The sequence below is a fragment of the Pezoporus occidentalis genome, unplaced genomic scaffold (assembly GCF_034315485.1).
Source record: "Pezoporus occidentalis ecotype Australia unplaced genomic scaffold, CSIRO_AGI_Poc_V1 ctg47, whole genome shotgun sequence".
Lineage (NCBI taxonomy): Eukaryota > Metazoa > Chordata > Aves > Psittaciformes > Psittacidae > Pezoporus > Pezoporus occidentalis.
Window position 1 is genome coordinate 644662 of NW_026915802.1, and position 16036 is coordinate 660697.

The 16036-nt window shown below is 41.6% G+C and overlaps 1 long non-coding RNA gene across 2 annotated transcripts in view; it reads right to left on the minus strand.

Moving 5' to 3' along the window:
• LOC134172749 (uncharacterized) overlaps window positions 1-16036 on the minus strand; it is an 88748-nt gene that overhangs the window by 36491 nt on the left and 36221 nt on the right. For both annotated transcript variants that reach the window (XR_009967996.1, XR_009967995.1), the window contains exon 2: window positions 5287-5402. This is a non-coding gene — a long non-coding RNA (uncharacterized LOC134172749). The remainder of the gene's footprint in view (window positions 1-5286; window positions 5403-16036) is intronic.

The window sequence follows — 16036 nt, forward strand, 5'->3', positions numbered from 1 at the left end:
GTGAGAATAAGAGCAAGATTCACAGTTTTGGTCTGTAGGATGACCTTGGCCTTCAGATGTTTGGAGAAACAATGACATAGAAGACTGGATCAAAGCCCACAGACCTAAGATAAAGCATGTAAATGCATTAAGAGGAGAGCAAATAAGCAGTTCCATAATGAGGGCAGGTACTTGCTTGATGCGGACAGTATTATCAGAATTTAGCTGCCAAGCACTAGCAAGCAGTTATTGAGTCTCCATAACTTCCCTATTTTTCAGAATGCAGTGATACTGGGAAAAGTATACTAATGACCCTTTGCCTATTTTAAATCCTTCACTCATTCCCTTCATAGTATGGAGATAATGGAGTTCCATAGCCAATAATGTACAGGCTGTTGTACAGACAAAATACACATTGCCAGTAGTCCAGTGGCAGGATTATTATTTTTTTAAGTTAACACTGGAAGATGTTGCAGGTTCCACTTTTGTTACCAACAGTGTTTAGAAAGTATGCACTTCTGTAACGGTCCTATTTGGTGGGGTTTGTAACCAACAAAGAATTACTAACTCATGAGATCAAAGCCAACATGAGTATCAGACTAGACTGGAAACAAACTCCATACTTTCAGAAATCCTGACAGATTACCAAGCGCAGGAAAAGGAATTCATCCCAGTTGAGAAGGCACTGTTCAATCTAACAGTTCAGCAAATAGCTGGAAAGATTTTATGATATTTGAGCCTTAGAAAACTTACTGAAGATAACAGGACATCTCATCAACATTAACAAACAGGTGACAAGAAAGCCAAAAAGTAATTGCAAAATAAGGAAATGACATCAAATTAATGAAAGCAACAGCATCAGAGTTCCTTTCCTGGCAAAATAACTTTCCACCTTACAAAAATGCCAGCATAAATGATATAGATAGGCCCTTAACTGTTACTCAGCTGCAAAGCCAAGGACCAAAAAATGCCAGAGACTGAGATCCTCCTGATCTAGGAGATCTCCTGATCTCTCCATAGCAGGAGATACATGCACAAAGGCAGGGATGCCAGGGAAGCCTGCATCACTTTCCAAAGCTTTATTTATCCCAAGGATAAAGAGAAGATTCTGGCAGCCGTCTGCATGCATCAGTCTACTTTTGTTCACCAGCTCTGAGCTCACATCACATCAGCACTATAAAAAAGGAAGAAGACATAGGCAGCAGTTTTGGAAATGAAAATAAAGCATTTTAAAAGCTTTGCAAGAAGATGATGACTGCCAGGGCTCAAAGACCTTAAGTTTTTGCAGACACAAATAAGAATAAATCAATGTGGCTCAAAACTTTCAGGCTTCTTGGTCTTTGCAAGCAGATCAGTTTGGATCATATAATCATTGAATCATAATTCTATCCTACCATAGGATAGAATATAACAGTGCCTAGGCCAGTGTGTATCAAAGATTTCAATATCCAGCTTCATGAGCCTAAAATATTATTGTATCTGCCTGTAGACAGTGCCTCTCATTCAGCCAACACCCTGCAGCTCCCCAGAGATGGTGTGATAGGAGCGCACAACATCCAGAGATACATGTCTTTTAAAGCCCTCCTAGCTGAATAAGACATAACAGTACCCAGGACCCTATTAAAGAAGGAAGGGAGTCCAAAAAATATATGAATCAGGGCCTGGGAAATCAGTGTTATACGGAAGCCTGTTACAAAAGAAAGTGGAAAACTGCTGTGCTCCTGGGGCATTCACCTTACCAAGGCAAGCAAGTGCCAGAAGCCATGAGTCCTATTTGTATAGGAAAACACACCATCCCCTTCAGACTCCCAGTGTGGAGGAGGATGTTGAACCACACCATCCCCCTGCAAGCCCTCCCTCCCTCTCCTCCACCGTAGATATACAAGGCTAAGTTGATGAGCTGGTTCAGCTTAGTGTGAAATGTGTTACATTTTCCCCCCAGCTGCTTCCTGATTGCAGTATTTACTTTTAATCTCCTCTGCCTCAATGCCCGATAAAAACTTTGTCACATTAGATGGTGACAGATGGGGAAGAGAAGGGGGGGATCACTGCAAGGGAACGTCCTGGCTTCCCAATAATTTTTCACAACACCAATTATGTCCTTCAGTGCTTCCCGGCATGTGCACCCATGTCAGCAGAGAAGGAAATAGAAAGGCATAAATAAAGACAAAACCAGGCATTGCGTGGCTTTAATCTGCAGAATAACATTTCTCATTTAGGTGAAATATTGTTGGATTCTTTCCTGTGCTGGAAATGGAGACACACACACATATATACAGAAACACAGATGCACAGAGTTCACAACTGCCTTCCTTATGCATGAACACTACTGTCCTCACAAGCAGCTCTCTGGCATTATGAACAGAAAAATGCAGGTATCTCGTGCTTTCTGAAAGGTATCTATGACCTGCAAGCCAAATCTTATGCTCTTTAATCCAATCTCCACTGACTAAATGGAGGCAACATGAAGATTCTTATGTTACGGGATCAAAAAGTTCCTAGAAAGTTTAAGAACACAACATATTAGGCAGTACTTGAGGCTGCTGGCAAATGTCACTTTCCAAGACTAACCTTGGATGACACTACATTTGGCACCTTTAGATGTCTATCCAAGGTGACAAAGGGCAATCTTTTGAATCTGGTTTACTTCTTGCTTAGGTCTCCAAGGGAAATGAAATGCAGTAGTAAAAAACTGCATTGGTGGAGATATATATGGCAGCAGCTGAAGGTAATCATGGAAGCAAAGGGAGAGGGAGCCAGGATGAAGATGTGAGATGGCTTTGACCTGGGCTGGGATTTGTCCAGTCCTACCAGGACAAAAAAAAACCCTACATTTTGTTTGCCCTTTCTATATTCAAGAAATAAGGCTTTATGCACCTTCTTTATGAACAAGAAAAAAAATAATCAAAATATAGCAATTCCCCAGCTATTTTTAATGTGAACTAAGAGAACCACAGCTACTGCTCTCATCTTGACAATCCTGGCTCAGTCCCAAACAGGGACAAGACTTCAGTGACTTCCATTCCAAGCAGAATGGACAGGCTATGTCCCAGAGGAGTACATAATGAAACAAGAGCAGCTGCTCTATGGCATGATGTAAGTGTAGCAACAGAAATGATGGAGAAGAGCCTCAACTGGAACAGAAGGAAAGGGTAACTTTCCTAACAAGTGAAGCATGGTGTACATGAATGTTGACAGATAGGGCACATTCAGGTATCTTCCATTAGGCCAGAACTTGGCCTGCAGGAGTCTTGGTAAGAAAGTAAAATGAGTAGTCTCTGGGCTCCAGGCTAGAAGATTCAGCAGATATCAGGCAAAAGGCTGTGAGCCACAGAAGTGATGAAGAATCCACTGATAAAATGAACTATGCTTTATAAGAAGCCAGGGAACAAATGGCTGGAGCTAGAACAGAAAAGATAAGGCAAAGGAATGAGAAAGTATTAAGTTCTTTAGCTATAGATTTGCTTTACTGAAAACAGCTAACTAGTAATAGAAACATTATGGTCTTAAAGTGTCATTATGGTTGTGCATGACCACATTTTGGCAGTCATGTCTATATTTATATAACTGTCAGTATGGATGTATTATAAGCAGATTTACAGGTCTGATTATGCCCGTGAAACTCCCTAGAAGCTCAACTACAATGGGCTCAGCATGATATTATGGTGGCAAAGAAAAATGCCCTTTTCCCTACAGACAGAACCAGTGAAGACACACAGGTCTCTGAAGAACTTGTTGGGTATAAATCAGCAGTCCTAGACCAGCTAGACCTCAATGGATGTAGGAGCAAGAACAGCCACTTACAAGAGAAAGTTAGTATGAAGAAAAAGAAATGTCAAGGCAAATAGATTTAAGGAGAAGGATAATATTCAGACCTGAATAATTTTTAAAATCCTGTTGCCTTTCCAATGGATAAGCACTGAGGCTAGGAACTGTACATGGGCCTTACCCCTTAGGCTTCTCTAAGAAGCATTTTTGGTAGAGCTGCTAAAAAATAGCATCATTGCTAAAAAATAGCATCATATTTGCAACCAGATATAGCAGACAATTGCTTTGGTGTGGTACCATGTCCTAAGGTGAGATTCTTTGTTCCTTCCCATTTTTTATAAATATATCAACCCAAATCACTTGTGGTTGATTAACTGATAAAGATTCAAAAAACTAAAACCTAGAAACATCCAGATTATTTTTTTTTCATCTGCTTTCATTATTTCTTCAAATTAGTTACTCACCAAAGTAATATTCTCAGCTCTTTACTGCAATATTTTTGCAGCCTCAATGAGGGTGTTTCTACAAAGAAAGAAAAAAAAATATGCAGACAGCTACTGTCCTAATGTAATTTGATCTAAAAGTGTCTTTTTGTTCGGCAGGAAAAGAGATGAATCACATTTTATTTCTCTGATTCTCCCTAGAGATTGTCAATCAGTTTAACTTGAATTTATTCTTATTTGCAAATCACGTTAAAGGAGTAGGACTGTCCTAGAAATCTAGGCAGAAGAAACATTCCCCTACTTATTTTTTGGGTTATTTCTAAATGAGGATAAGAAAAGAAGACCATATGCAGAGTACTCTCTCTCTTCTTGCATCCCAATTTTATCAAGCAATACTCAGGCCACGGTTTCTCCTCTCTGTTTAGCTGCCTTACCTTCAATGCTTTAGCACATGTTCAAAGGTATACTGCTCCCCTATCTTAGAGCTTACAATTAGGCTGAATCTACTTAAGCACAGTGACCAAGACTTAGAGAACTCCTGTTAAGAAGTATGTGCACTTTTTACATTCCCCACCCCCCCCCCAAAAAAAAAAATCAGTTTTTCCTTCATTTAGGCACAATAAACTTCCTAATAATGGGAGAAAAACAACTGCCAACTCAGTGACTGTGTTGCTGTGCACCAGGAGGATTCCACAAGCCACCCCTTAACTTCAGTCTCTAGAGGAAAGACAGGAGCCCAGCTTCAATATGCGCTCAACTTTGCTTCCTTATGTCACTATGTTGGACCAAGTGGTTAGAGGAAACCAAGTGAATTTTGTGTTATTTTCAGGAGCTGGAGTTTATCCCTGAGGAACTGGTGATGTTGACTAAGAAAAATCAGGGCAAAGTAAGCTAACCTTCCAAGCTAAAGATCTCTCTGCTTAACACAAAGCATTGCAGATTCTATGAACAATGTGGTCATTATATTACAGTGCTTTTCACACCACCCCACCAAGTAGGCTGGAGTGCACAAAGACACACTGGGATGCGATGCAGCCAGGACAGCTCAACCCAGTTGACCAAAGAGATATTCCGTAACATATGATATCACGCTCACCATATAATGCTGGGGGAAGGAGGAGGAAGGGACAGATGTTTGGAGTGATGGCATTTGTCTTCTGAAGTAACCGTTACAGGTGATGGAACACTGCTTTCCTTGAGACGGCTGAACACCTGCCTGCCAACGGAAAGCAGTGAATGAATTCCTTGCTTTGCTTTGCTTGCACGCATGGCTTTTCTTTACCTATTAAACTGTCTTGATCTTAACACATGAGTTTTCCCACTTTGACTCTTCCAAGTCTCTCCCCGATCTCAACAAAGGGGGAGTAACTGAGCAGCTGCCACCTGGGGTTAAACCATGACAAAAAGGTATTCAGGAATTAACAAGCATGCTCTTCCTTTGCCTGCTGTATGAATGTTAGCAGCACTTAAACCTGCAGCTTCTCGGGCAACTTGTGTTTTGTGGCTGGCAAAATGCCTGTCAAGGTACTTGCCAGCAGTGGTACAAGAATACAGCCTATATTTTTTTCAAATACTCAGCAAGTCCCATCAGCTTTCCACAGCGGAGATTTGCAGAGGCCTTTTGGAAGTTAGATAAGAATTTCCAAACCACCTTCTCTTCAGTCATTTTGAACAGTCCATTCCTTCTTTACATAACTCAGAGCAATGACAAGGGAAAGGAGTTTGCAAGTAAGTTTTGCCTGACCCTTGCAATCTCAAAATCACAGGATGTTTACCATGGTCCTGTGGGAGCTTCCATGCTTTTCAGTACCAGCACAGCCCCAAGCTGCTCACTGTGTTGCAGTGACAGCCACAGCAGTGACATGCAGTGTGCAACCAACTGAGCAGAACAGCGAACAGCCCACTGACCTTTGTTGAATGGGTCTCATTAAAATTTCCAGGCCCCCAGTGAAAATTGAGCGGTACTGACTCAGAGTACACAAGTATTCATATCAGCACTTCCAGTCAGCCATTTCATTCATTTTCATAATCATCCCCACTTGATACCTGCCCTTCCAAAGGAAGCATGTGCAGGCTTTAAAAGATTAGCAATACTTTCCTCAGCTGGTACTTCTGAGGTATTTAATATAGTATATAATAATTCCTGACAATGAACAGAAAGCAACATTCTCCCTGCTCTACACAACATTAAAGTCAAATACTATATGCCTGCATCATCCACACTAACAGTTTTCAGCTTACAGTCTGCAGACAGCCGTGATCCCTCAAAATCCTCGCAAGAGAATCACAAAAGAAATCTACAAGAAGCAGTGTCATTGTCAGAAGGCTCAGTATACAGGAGTGCACACAGCCATGGAAAAGTGCTTCAGAGGTCCACAAACAAACAAACAAACAAACAAACAAAAAAATGACTGAGAGACATCATAAGTGTGGCAAATGCTACATAAATATTTTAGCTGGACTAATGAAGAGGCATTGGTATGTGGACACCATTACTAGATTTGCTGTGAAAGTCTTTAATGATAGTACATGACATTTCTTCTCAGTACATTTTATTGACTTAAGATAATAGTTGTTTATAAAGCATCTGTATTATTTTGTTTCAAAGAATTTCTTATTTTCTCAAAAGATGACAACTTATTTAGGAAGAAATCACACTGATGTTTCATGTGTTTCTCAAAGCCTTTGTAGCAATAGCATATATTCAATAGAAGCGTATTTTTCCCTTCTGTTCTGCAGAAACTTCGTATGAATAGCAACATATTTATTGGTGAAAATAATGCAACATGGCATCAGAAACCAAGAGATCAGAGAGCAGTGATTCAGTGAAAAAGCCTTTGGTCAGAGCAGATACCAAATTGCTCCAAAGCAAGCAGAGTGATTTTGTTACAAATCCTGTTTTAATATTTATTTAAAGACACCACTTTTGTGAGACACATGGGTGACAATATCTCCTTTTGTGACACAGATGGGTGACAATACCTCCTCTTTATTCAATTCTAGTGAGAAGATCGAAGGCTGCATTAAGTACTACCCCCTTGCACGTCAATACATAGGGAGAGGAAATCAGAACAGAGTCCAGACAAGGTCTCTAAATCTGCTGAAGGGATTAGCTACCTTATTCCAAGCCCTTCAACAGGGAATAGAGGCACTGCAGAGCACCTGGAAACAGACCATTACTTTGATCAGGGCAACAGGGGGAAAAAAATGACTGAAAAACAAGTCTTACAAAAGTTTGTTAATAATTCTGGTGGAATGGCCCAAACTGATTTCAAGCAACAACTCCCAGCTGTGAGGTCTCTATATACAGTGCTCCTCAAATCACATCAGCAGACAGGGGCATTGTGACTGGACCTATGTACAAATCTTCACCTCCTACTGAACAAGAAGAAATACCACAGAAAACTACTGGATATCGTCTGTGGATCTTAGGTGACCACTGAACTAGACCTGAATAGGAGGGTGCCATTATGACACAAAGGTTTATCTCAAAGACTGAACCCTGCTCCTGCACATCCAACAAGCCGCAACCTTGCAGGCTTCCACAGGATACAGCAGTGAGCTAACTCAGATGTGCAGGTCTGAAATATTAATATTAGGACCTAGGCCCTCCACCCCTCACCTTCAGGTAAGAATAACCCCACCTCTTTAAAGAAGTTTCAGAAGTAAGTTTTGATCACACATTTTTGTCCACAGCTAGTTAAAAGATGCGATTTTGAGCCCTGTGGAAGCAGAACAGGAGCCTTTTTTGCTTCTCAGGGTTTGTGAAGGCAAGGGTAGTGGGTTTCAGAAAGATTATCCCACAGTTCAAACTCATTAATGAAAGAAAGAAATTAACCAAGCTCATTTTTCAGGGAATTCTTGTGTAAACTGGAAATTTTCCAGTCTGTGAGCCCCGCACTGTGCTAACCCATAAATCACAGCAAGCAGGTTGTCTGTATAGTGAGCTCAGCCACGTTCAGAGATGGGGGGGTGGGGAGGTGGAGGAACCAACATATGTTCATGGAGAAAAAGCCTATAAAAACAAAACAGGAAAAAAAGAATACCTCCCTTGCCCACCACTGGAACAAAATAAAAGGCTTGGCCTCAGGCACTGAAACATACGCTGTCTGCAAAGAGTCCCCCAAACCAGGGGAAGGCACCTGAAACAGGTCAGCTTTTAATTGAATACAATATTAATTACTGCGTGCACCATTAACGGTTTGTGGGATTTGACTAATTAATGTAATAGTTTCTGAGTCACGCTCATTAAATATGAAAATTATGCCGGTGAAAGGTATCGGTTTCATTATCAATCTTGTATGGACAGGAGTGGGGGTGGGGAGAGGCTGCAGTGGAAAGAGTCCCACCCCAAGTTATTGTGTTATTAGCTCTCTCCTCTTGGAATTGGTTCAGGTGGGCAGAAGGAAGAGCCAAAGTGAAAAGAGGCAAGAACAGGAAGCATTACCTAGTGTTTGGAAGTCAGGACCCAAAAGCTATCCAGCTCTGATTGAATGTACACTTTTGTATAGCGGATGGAGCTGGCTGTCTGCATGCAACTTCAACTAGTTGTTGTCAGTTCCCATCATAACGTTTAGTTTCCTTCATCTCCCCGGAACAAGCATAATGAGAGAAATTGATGTTATGGGGTACTTCATTCATTAACCCATGTAAGGCATGTGGTGGTTCCGAAGCAGAAAAGTACAGGGAAGGTAATTATCACTGCTAAAAGCCAGTTCCAGAACACAAAGGATATGTTGAGAGATACTGCCCTGGGACGCACCCCTCACATGGGGCAAAGCTGTTACAGAAGGAGGACCAGAGATGTTATACCTCTCATTCATATCAAGCAATGCAGGATAGAGGCAGCACTGATGCATTCCAGAGGGAACTGCCATCAGTCCTGTATAGGAAGAAGAGTCACCTGCATGCAGGACCTCCAGGCAAAGAAAGGAAAGAGACATCAGTGCTCTAGGGTCCCTTTGTGCCCTACCCACCAATGGAGCAAAATGCAGAGGTCACCTTCTAGACTGAAATCTGAGAATAAGTACACAGCTGAGACAGTAGGAGGGCAGAAAAAAATCTTCAAGAGTAAGATAAATGTCTAACATCACATAGTGGGACTCTTCTTCCAAGGATCATAGAAGGAGGTGCGATCACCACCCTGTTATCAACAATGCATAAATGCTGCATAGGGAGCCCTACAGGAGCAGGAGGAGCAGAGATAATACCAGTGCTATTATTTTTGTAGCAGTCCTCCCGACTGATTCTTAACATATTTGGCACATGCTATGGGAGTCGAGAGGAAAGGGGATAGCTTTATACCAGACCTGCACATGTCCACATCCATGCTGCAGGTATATATCAGCCTGGAAGGCCCAGATACAGAGAAGAGAAACCAGCAGGTGGGAAAAGGGCAAGAAGAGGACAATAGCACACATGCAAAATCCAACAAACAACTCAAAGCCCTGATTCTCCTTAAAAGGTAGGGGAACGCCAGCAAGCAGTAAACCTGTTAGAAAGGAAATCCCATACGCTACGGTAGGCTTTTTATCACTTTGTCTAACAAGCAATGGCTGATGTATTATTTTCTTCAAAATAGATGCTGGTGTTCTTTCTAAATAACACTGGCTTGCTAGGAATTTGTGGCTGAGCTTGCCGAGAGTTGGTGAGATTATACACAGCCTGTTCCTATTTGGGCTTATAACGTACACAACCATGACCAGTCTGCAGGCTCCTGTACTGCATCTAAGGCATTATCCCTTCTCCACTGTACATCTTCAGCCCAGCCGCCTACACATAAACGTTCCTTCATATTCCAGGCCCCACAGCCCTGAGCAAGGAAGGCAGGTATATACAATTAGTTCTGCTTCATATAGGAACTATGAGTGCCATGGGCTCTGAGAAAGCTAGAAAATTTGGAGGGTCTCTGATATAATTAACTCCAAACTTTTGATTAAGATGATGGCAGGGCTCTCTGCAGCCTTATTAACAAGGCTACCGTTCCTCTCCATAACAAGACAAATAATCATTCATGGAGTGAGATCGAGTACCTTCTGTGATTCAAATCCTATACCAAACAAACAAGAACTCTTCTGGTCTGGAACAATGCCCCATACAGATGGCATTTTCTGGTCCTCCCTTTTCCAGGTCACAGTGTTTCACCTAACTCCTTCCCATCTATTTTGAAGATGAGCTTTGAATTTTTAATCCACGTTCACCAAAACAGCCAGAGCACTGCTGCTGTACAAGCTGCTCTGGAGCTGGATGAAGGTATTATGGTTACACTTCTGTGTATGTTTCAGGGATCACAAAAAGATTTAATTCATATTGCTCTGCCTCTTGCTTTGCTAAATACAGTTCAGAATGTGCTTAGAGAGGTCTTTGTATGGACCTTTCATCACAGTGGTTAACATGAAACATTTGGCTCAGGAAGCCTCTAAACTACTGCCTTACTAAACACTGCTGTTCTCCCAGAAGTATGCAATAGTGCCATTGTCAAACAGGACACCAAGCTATGTAAATTCTCATTCAGACTTTTACAGCTGCTGCATGCTGCCATAGTTCCCACTAATTTTGTCAATGAGGCTAGAGAGGACAGAGGTGGACTTTCCCTACCAAGGGCAGAGTAAAGATACTTTCCTCTAGGAAGCATGCTGAGGAACCATGCTCAGCCTTTTCTCACTAGCACTGTAAAAGCTCACACTTATTTTTCAGCTTCACTGACTGTATCCCTGTCCTGGGTTCAGCAGTAGCAGTCATTTTTCCCCTTCTTGGTAGCTGGTGTAGTGCAGTGTTTTGACTTTCAGCTCGGGAACAGAGCTGATAACAAGGATGTTTTGGTTTGGCCAAGGACTTTGTGAGGCTCATGCTCTGCCAGGGAGGAGGGGGAGCCAGGAGGAAGCAGAGACAGGACACCTGACCCAAACTGACCAAAGAGGTATTCCATACCACAGCACGTCATGCCCAGGATGTAACTGGGAGTTAGCTGGAAGGGCTGGGAGACTGCAGGGTTGGAGGAGGTATCGGTCAGAGCTTGGTCGGGCTGGGGGGGGGCGAGTTATCGGTCGGCTGGTGGTGAGATGATGTATTCTCTTCCCTTGTTATTTCCTTTATCATTATTATCATTGGTGGTAGCAGTAGTGATTTGTGTTATACCTTAGTTACTAAACTGTTCTTATCTCAACCCATGGGAGTTGCATTCTTTTCGATTCTCCTCTCTGTCCCTCTGAGAGCAGGGGGAGGGCAAGAAAAGGGGGGGAGTGAGTGAACAAGCTACCTGACTGGGTTTAAACCACAACAATCCCCTATACACTAATTTGATCCTTTTCAATTCCCCTCATTCTCCACAACACTTTCCGTACATATGTGATTATGAAATAGTAAGGACCTCCCAGACTGGTGTAAAGGTCAGGATTCTGTATACAGAAGTCCTGGTTGGAAAAAGAAAGCCCACACCCAGGACAGAGCAGTTCATACTAGGGGGAAACCTTTGCAGCCGTGAAAATACCCAGGTTGCAGCTACATAATCAGTCTCCTGTATCCCACATAACTTTAATAATATGAGTTCAGTATTTAATGAAATAACTTTATTGTGATGTGCTGTCATTGCCTATTACCTCTTTCATTTTTGATGTTTCTGTAGCTCAGTGTCGCTCTGAATGAAAGTCAGAATGCCCAAATGAACATGGTAGCAGACATTTTCAACTTAAGTTAGAAGAAGAGAATGAAGTGAGCACATACAAGACAAAGCTCAACTAAACTTTAAAGCAGATAAGCACAGCTATACTGAAGCTGCAGCAAATTAATTTATTACTTAAATATCAGTCAAATGGGACACCACTACCCTTCAGATGAATAAAGTCCCATCAGACATCAGAAAGTGAACCACCAAAGAACAGGAGGAGTTGGTTGTTTTGTTACGTGTTTTTGTTGTTTTAGGAGGTTTTTTAAAAGGCATTCTTCTCCACCCCATCACACATTGCAATTACAGGTATGTGTCAGCACCTCCCAACAAATATATTTAGGAGATAACACCTAATTGCTGCCAATACCTAATTTAATTGTTACATTTGCACAGAATTAATTTATGATAGCATGACAAAAGTTGCATTTATCTAAGCAAAGTTAACTCTTTACTCATCACTCAACACCAGAACTGAGTGGATAAATTCAAACTGCCTTAGATTTCCCCTCAAAACATCATTCTATGCTTTTCTGGATAAAAAGAGGACAAGAATTGGTCAGTGTAAAACACACAATGTGGTAAAGCTAAGGAGGAAAGAAAAACCAAAACCAACAAAACCCTACAGAAAACCAAGAGGGTTGTTTGGTTGTTCTTTTTTTTTTCTTTCTTCTTTACTGTAAGAACTTTCAGGTTTAAAACAGGTGTTGAAGTTCTGCTGTTGCAAGCTGTACAATAAAGGCAGTTTAATTTTTCCAAATAAAAATATATTAAGAAAATAGCAAAAGGATTTTTGAGTTTCTCCTTTATCATAGAGCCTAGCAGTTTTACTCACAAAGCATTGCTTGAGTGGTTCTTCTTGCCTGAAGACTTTGAATGGTTCCAGAAGAAAGTATTGCTGTCCCATCAAAAAGTACAGTACAGAGACCAATAGTGAGTTCTCCAGGGCACAGAAGTCAGTGACAGAACTAGGAATACAAGCCCACAGCTGTGACATTAAAGCTAAAACAAACACATAATTCTGAGCACAGGGATAAAAACAATGTCCCACTGTTGACTGATGCTTTGCAAGCAGAAACACATCAGAATTACTGCTCTAAAGAATTTACAATGCATCTGTGACAAAATTCTTAAAGAAACATGTTGATAGATGTAACAGGATTTGAGGTATGTATGTACCAGGTTTGGTCTCCTACTTGCTCAGGCAAGCTGATTATTGGAATTTCAATATGGAAAGTATGTATTGATCACATAATGTGATTTATGAACTTATGCAAGGAACTGTCTGTCCTAGCAAGAGCGGGCAACAGTGAGAAGAGTAGTATGCTCTATCTAAGCCAGATCTCTGGAGAGGAGCCTTCACAGTGCACAAACATGAGGTGTAAAACAAAATCTAAGACAGGGAAGCAAGCCAGAGGCAGTGGGTCTACAGTCAGAACAGTTTGCTGTCCCATGCAAGTCAGACAAAACACCATTTGCATCTTAGTTGGTAGCAGCTTAAGAAAAATGAAAGTTCATTTGTATCTAATAGCTTCCTCTGCTGGTGGGGAAACCTAAAGTAACAGCCATCACTAGGACAAAGGCATTAGGAAGAAACTGAGGCTTCTTTTAAAAGTTTTGGTTTTTTGTAACCTTGTTTTGCGCTACCTAACTCATGCAGCCCTTTCCCTAGTAATATTCAGTATCTGGGCAGAAAATTAAGAGAGCAAGCATTCCTTGCCAAGTTGAAAGTCCTCGCACAGGGTTGACTGCAGCACTCCCTGAACTAACCATCCAGCAGAAATAATGAGTTCTCAGAGATCTGGGACATATGTTTTCTACCAAACTGAAAAGTCAGATTTAGGGCAAGATTCCAAGAATTAGAGGCTAGCCTCCCTTACAAGGCACAAGGCAGCACTTCAGTAAACAGGAAGCAGAGCACAGAAAGGGAAAGGCAAACAGAAAGGCAACTTATAACCAGATCTATTCCCACTTCTAGCAGTTGCCATGTGATGGCCCTTTTATATGGAGCTTTCACTCAAGTCAGTTCTGTATGCCATAGACTCAAAGTTAAACACCCTTGGTGGCTGGGCCTATATGGAATATCTTCAGAGGGGAGCACTCTCATCTGCACTTCTCTTCCATTGCCACTCCCACTTCATTTTTTTCAACAAACCCACCTCCAAATAGCTTCACACAGGAAATAAGAACATGGCAAATCACTACAGATATTTGCAGGAATAGGTCTTTACATGTAGAATCCAGAAAGATCTTCCCACAACTAGTTCATAAAGGGCACACAGTTCACCGCTTCTACCAGCTGCATATTTTCTAGAGATTTGTCCAGTCTAGTTTTATATTTATGCCAAGCAGCAGAGATAGTGTCATTTGTCTTGAGAAACTGTTTTGCTATCTTTAGTCCAAGATTTTTCTTTAGTTCCAGTATCTCTCCCAAAACTTGCCAGAAAGGATCAAATGTTAGTGGGAGCTTAAAACATTAAGCTTGCTTGCAGATTGAATGCACTTTCTCTCTCAAGCCACCGATCAGTTCTTCACCTTCTCTCCATTCTACATGCAGACAAGAGGGAGAAGTAGTAGCAGCCATTCAGGAAAGTAGTCATATAAGGCAGAGTTGATCTGAAAGAGATCCAAGGAATACCCCTTTCCCCTGTACACGCAAAAGTATTATGGTCACTGTAACATATACTAGCACTTCTGCACCCAGCCAGGTGTGCTCTCCTTAGGTTCAGCAATCCTGGTCTTGTACACCACTCAGACTGTGAGGGGCAACAGAACATGTCAGAACTATGATGCTGGGGACATGCCCATACTTCTCTGGTTTGGCCCCCATTTAATTACACATTCCCTTGGCAAAATGGTAGCCTCTACCCATCAAGATCCTTTCTGAGAAACCAGCAAGAGGCTTTACTGACAATGTGCTGCTGTGAAAAGCTATGCGTATCATTAACACAAGCAAGCCTCCAGCTTCACCTTTAATCACTGGCGGGCTTGACACCTGCATTCTGCAGACAGCCTTCACTGAAGAAAGTTTGCAGCTGGCCCAGATCTGTCTAAGCTTCCTCATACCCACCAACTATCTCCACTCTCCATTTGTCAATTGTAAATGATAATTTCCATTCAATCTGATACATATTATAAGAATATAAACAAATGCCTCTGGCTGTATCATGGCTGCGATCACTTCCCTTTATAGCCATCATTTATTACAGGCAGACAGGTGGCCGTTCGGTGGAATGCCGAAGAGGCTCTCACCTGGACAATCACCAGGAAACACACTCACATTTACATTCTTCCCAAGCAGAAAGGCAAAAGAGGCATGTGATTTCTGGAAAAAACTTCTCTAAGCTTCAAAATTTCTTCCTTTCTCAGCCACATAAAGTCACAGGAGCAAGTCTGAATATTACCAGCCTAACCCATCAGCAACCACCATAGCTCAAATTTAAACTTACTTAGGATTTTTGAAAACAGGGAGGAGTTCTGGGGAAGCTTTGCCCCCAGTTGCTTAATTTTATGTCTTACAGTTTTGATACAGGATACATGTTTTTTCTAAATACTGTTTTACTTCACAGCTGTACACAAAACACCAAGATGGCAGCAGCTTTGTTGCTCAGATGGAGGTTGAAAGAAGTCCTATTATCTACTACTGCTAGGCACATGTAGTGTTTCATTTCAAAAATACATTGGAGTTCACATATGAAAATCATTTCACCTCCCTTTAAAACACTATCACCTCTAAAACAGATATGTGTCAGGTTACTTCACAACTCAGGCAGCAACAGTCAGGACAGAAAGTGAAGAGTATTGCAGTAACAGCTCTTAGAGAACACAGAATATAATTAACACATCTGTCAAATTCTAGAACAACGATGTTAACATCAGCTCTTGTATCAACACAAAAGGACCTCTGCCTTAAACTGCCTCTGAAACACAGCAATCTCACAAGCACAGCATAGTCAGAGATCAGTGCAGGATATTAGTTCAGAACAGAATTGCATAATCAGAGGTTAAGCAAGTCCCTACCAGCAATTCTGAGAGCAGGACCTGGGCTCCCCATGTAGGCCCTGGTACTTGTTAACTTGTTGGAATGCAGGAAAACAGACTTGTAGAAGTGCTGCAAGGACAGAGCAAAGACAACTGGAGTGAAGAGTTGCTGAAGGATCTTTTCATAGCTTTAAACATTATT